Raw genomic sequence first — 5,525 nt, forward strand, 5'->3', positions numbered from 1 at the left:
AAATGATGAGATCTGGGATCTCGTCATCTTATCTTTTGCTATCAAGATGTCGACTTCCCGAGATAATTATCTCAACATCTCGGTGGCACTTTTAAGCTTCCATAATTTAGGGTTAAGCATTTGAAATAGACAATTTAAATCATCTGAGAATATTTTACAAGAAAAAGTAAATGAGGAATTTGCATTTGATGCGTCCTGATTAAATAGTGTTTTTTTTTTATTAAAAAATAATTGAAGATACATGTAGTCCGTGAAAGAAACTAAATCTGATGAAAGTTAATTTCAAAAACTTGTATTCATGTGAAATTCTTAGTAATAATGTGCTCTTTTAGGCTTTTAACCCTAAAACCCGGGGAGGGGGCATAGAACTATGGTGGTGGGGTGAAACCCCCTCCCTCAACATATTCCACAACCATTCCGCTGTGCGAAATTTTACGACCGTTCTACTCGCCGACTTTTTACTTTGAAGTCTTGAAAATCTTTTAAGATCAAATTTACGATGCATGGGCATGCTGTTGGAATTAACTCAACATTCCATAAGTGCATGTCAGACCCAAATTGCTCCAAAACGTGATTTTGTGTACAGAGTCAATGTTGAATTTTCTCATCTTCTTCATTTGGACATGATTGTTTTTACTTTCACAGGTGAAATTACTTGATTTCAGCATAATTATGCTTCAAAAAAATGTTCTGCTATAATTTTGGCAAATAACAAGTTTGAAAAACAAAGATATACATAAGAAATTCATAAAACAATAAAATACATAAGAAATTCATTTTCAATCTAGGATTTTTTTTCATTTTGATTGTTATCAGTGGTATAAAAGTATGATCTATGCAGAAATTAGCATAATTAATTAATATAAAAGATCTGACGATTTCGGAAAAATTAACCAAACTGCATTGCACATGACATCCCCCACTATTATCATACCAATTTTCAAGGCGTTCATGTGATCATTGGCAGAGATCTCAAGGGAGGTTGATTTAACCCCCCCACCCCTGTAAAAAAAGTGTTAAAAAAAGAAGACACAAATAAATAATGAAATTCTTACTTGTACATTACAAAAAAATACATGTTCTAGAGCAAGTACACTGTACAACAAAAAGTTAATGTGAATGGATAGAGAAAAATAAAACATGCATGACACTGAAAACGTCAAAATAGGATGTAAAATAAGAAATTAATTAATCAGGTGATAAAACAGGTGATATGCAAACAAGTCTATGTCACACACTCACTCTTTCTTATGTATATCAATATATGAGATATATTATAATGCTTGATTTTTTACAGAATTCACAATTATGAGAAAACTCTTCATCGAGTATAGGTTGCCTCAATGGCTTTTTACAAGTTTCAGGGAGAAATCAAACCATACTACACTTGTACTTTATACACATTATGAGGGGGGGGGGAAATGCATGATACTAGTATATTACAAAAAGAAAACACTGAGTGGAGAACGTCACTTTGTCACTCATTTGCATACTGACCCGGATGTGCATATATCTGTTTTGTGAAAATAAGCGAAACTTCAAAATGTCAAAACTTTCTCATTTTACATCAAATTTTGATGAAATTTTCAGTGTTATGCTCAATGGACTTTTCTCTATTATATCAAAGAAACTTTTTGTTGGGGTGGACTTGCCCTTCCGGAAAGTACAAGGCTTGTTTCCCTCCAGGAATTCTTGTATAGACATGGGTCCCATCAATCACTCATACAGTTGTTGTTGGGTAGCCTCAATCTCATCTCTTGTTGTTGAAGTTCTCACAAAACCTCTTTCTTCTTGCTATGGCTTGTGAAACATCTTTGATCACTCACAGATGATTGCAACACTGATGCCTCATCACCATGTATTCCCTGAAATTATCCTGTAAATGAAGATATATTGCCAGAAGTTGCATCTTACTGTGTTTTTATTTTTCTTTTTTAAGATGACAAAGAGAAAACAAAATGTAGCTATTCTATTGTCTTTACATTGTAAGATTTGAAAAAAAGACTGGTTCTCATATGGAATCCTTTAAAAATTACTTTACTGGTCTAAAGGCTAAACCTATCCATATCCCATACACATTTGTGTGACAAACATACAATGAGCATAGCTGATGCAATACTTTTTTCAAATTACCAAGATAATGATGCAACCTTTCTTTTTCTTCAATGTAAATTAGGGATTTGGAAGAATCTGTCCACAATGGATGACAAAACATTAGTTCTAATTTACATTTCTGATTATATTATCATATGCTCAGTTCATTGTAAATTAAAAACAGGCAGTTGCCAATATTTATTATCACTTTTTACATTGAGTCTTCCTTCTTACAAGAATATCACTAATATTTGCATACACTAGGCTTGTCTTGAGATGTTATTGTCATATAACTTTCTTATCAAAAAAATACTTACAGCATGCAAAAGCAGAATTGTCAATACTTGCAGAGAGAAAGGTAGTCTATCACGAGGCCCTTTGTCCCTCTTCAGGGTTCAGGCTCAGATCATCTTCAAGCATGTTGATGAGGTAGTGTGTGGTCTCTTTTAAAAAGTTTCCTCCTGTCAACGACTCCTCATTGCAGTTCTTGTTGGCATATTCCTATTGAGTTAGAGTGAGAAGCAAAAGAAAATATTTAAACATTGAAAAAAAAAACTGTATTCTTAACTACCTTTACTGTGTACTGTTGAAATTAATAGGCCTACCTTTTAAATCTGCATATTTGGTCAGTTGACTTTTTTTGCCCAAAACCTAATCAGATCGCCATTCTCATAAAGTTAAATTTAAATTGATCAACTGGATCTACACATATTTGACATTTAGGTATTATACTCTATGACCATGTGACACGGAATTTAGATCAATTCAGTCACTGTCAGATGTGGACATCAACCAAGATTGAAATTGATCAAAATAAATGGTTCTTTATTACGACAACAAATTTTAAGATAAAATTTTTTTTAGACGGTGACAAAGAGAAAATTTAGAAAATAGACAATAGTCCACATAGAAACAACAAAAAATATGAACATACCTCTCTAACAATCCTCATTTAATAGTCTCTCAGGACAGCCTGTGCATGTTGTAAGATGTTTTCATCCATTCAAAAATTTACTGCGGAAATAAACAAAGTACAGGTAGATCTACATTAAATTACTTTTAAATCTAATGGACATGAAACATAATTCAACATCTCTTCAAACCTGCCAGATTTCCAACCAAAATGTAAATTCTTATCATTTTGGGTGATTTGTTAAAATAATCCATTCAATTAATTGTTCTACGGTGCTTCATAATGTAGCTCATCGTATTGTAGCTACATCATGTAAACAAAGCCAGTCAAGCCTATTGTATTACGCAGTGCGCAGCAAGGGATGGGAAGATTTTGCAATGGCCACCAGATCAATCTGATTATTTAGGCCCTATAGAATATCTATTCCTTTTATTATATAAGGTGTAAAAAAGGTATAAAATTAAATTCAGTGTATTTAACAAATTGGCAGTGATGTGGATATGGAAGGGGATTCCATCATTAACATTGTTTACCAACTTCGACACACACTGACACAGCCCTGGCCTAGGGCCTACCCAAGGCCAGGGCCTAGACTAGCGTGTCTAACTTGGGCTACGGCTTCACGATGAAAAAAAATTATAAAAAATATCAGATTCAGAGTCCTCGAGCAGAGGGGCGCGAGGCTAGATCTTCTACATCTCTCAAGTTGGATCTGAATATGTGAATTTCGAAAAATATTTTTTGTGATCACTAGACTACTTGGTGACAGGATCTAAGGTAGACACAGGAAGTGTTTTCCCATTCACTAAAAATTGACCCAATATTTTTTATGCTGTTTAGTTACAAACGGGGATGTCTGCAATTTTGTGCATGCAGTTACTTTAATCAGACTAGCCTAGATACTAAAAATTAATATCAAGTTAAGCTAATGTAAAAATTAAGAATAATTTTTTTTTAATTTTGCACAATTGTGGTTGAAAGTCTGACTACTTGGGCGGCTTTGTCATTTTATCGCTATGCAGCAAGATATCATAATTCTCCTGAGCTGAGCGAGTCAGTGCCGGTGGGTCAGCTCTTCGTTATCTTTTGACAGGACACAAAACTACACGCGTGGGACTGGAAAATAACTTGCGTGCGATAATGCTTTTCCCATCCCAAGTCCACCGTTCCGCTCTTAACTCTGCATGCATTTACAGCATTAATTATAATATTTCTTCACAAACAAATACATGCAGACGTAGAAAAAACATTCATCGTCGCTATAAAATGGTAAAATTACTTACGATGTTCTCACAGCTCGGCAAATACCGATATTAAACGCTTTGCTCCTCTTCATTTCGTGCAAAGCTATTTCTCGTCGTCTATGCACTTGCTCAGCTAGCTCAGCAATGTACCGAAATACTGTTCTGTGATTGGTCAATCTGCCTAAAAACCATGGTTTTCCTAAAACCCACGGTTTGAAACCACCTAAAACAGTTGACTCAAAATCATGCCGAAAACCCACTGTTGAAACCATGGTTTCATTTGAAACCACCTTTGTGAATCGCAAAATCAGCAAAACCCACGGTTGAAACCATGGTTTCTGCAAAAACCACCTTTGTGAATTCGGGCCAATATGTTCCAATCTTGTGATTAGCGAGCCTCACGATCCCTTTTTGCCATCGGTGTTTATATTAATACACGTGATTGCAGTCATTGTGACTAGAAATGATGCATCAAGAGAATTGTTAATATTCACAATAAATATAAAGAAATATAGACTGTATCAATAATATTGGATTATTTGTGTATGACCCTAACAAACATGAATGATCAAATGTATTCAACACTATGATTATTTATCATTCCTCTCCTAGAACGACGACAATATTTATGAAAAAAGTTCATATATTCTGTTACAAAGCTCTGGAATGTTCTTTCAAGCTTTGAGAAATTAACCAACATATCTGATAGTTTTAATAGAGCATTCGAACAGAATCTCGTTTCTGCACACTTGTTTTTTATATATATGTATATTTTTATGTATTTTATTTTATTTCATTTTATTTTACTTTATTGTATTTTAATTTGTTCATTTATTTATATTGTTTTATTCATTTTTTCTCCATTTTTGTTTAGTTTATCTTACTTCATTTCATGTTATTTTATACATATTTCATTATACATTTCACTTCGAAGTTTCGTACAGAAATAAGTATGATTGATGTAAGGGTTGGCAAAAATCATGTTGCTCCTGCTGCCAATGCTAGAAACTTAGGGGTTATATTTGATAGACATATCAATATGAAAGAGCAGATTAGTTCTACTTGCAAATCTGCCATGATAGCAATCAGATGTATCAGTGGAATAAGAGGGTTTCTGAATGAAGAGGCAACAAAAAGCCTGGTCCATGCATTTGTCACCAGTCGACTCGACTCATGTAATAGCTTGCTATTTGGTCTTCCCCCAGAAGACATACATCGTATACAGATGCTGCAGAATATTGCAGCTAGGCTGGTAACTCGCACTCCTAGACAAC

General features: G+C 34.1%; 1 long non-coding RNA gene across 1 annotated transcript; it reads right to left on the reverse strand.

Annotated features, from left to right (window-relative positions):
- Window positions 1-592: 592 nt before the first annotated feature.
- On the reverse strand, window positions 593-4,586 carry LOC121416618. The gene is made up of 4 exons (XR_005970218.1): window positions 4,291-4,586; window positions 3,029-3,108; window positions 2,412-2,595; window positions 593-1,876 (listed from the first exon to the last, which is right to left on the reverse strand). It is a non-coding gene; the product is annotated as an uncharacterized LOC121416618 (long non-coding RNA).
- Between the last annotated feature and the right edge of the window lie 939 nt (window positions 4,587-5,525).

Source organism: Lytechinus variegatus, chromosome 6, assembly GCF_018143015.1.
Source record: "Lytechinus variegatus isolate NC3 chromosome 6, Lvar_3.0, whole genome shotgun sequence".
Classification (NCBI taxonomy): Eukaryota; Metazoa; Echinodermata; class Echinoidea; order Temnopleuroida; family Toxopneustidae; genus Lytechinus; species Lytechinus variegatus.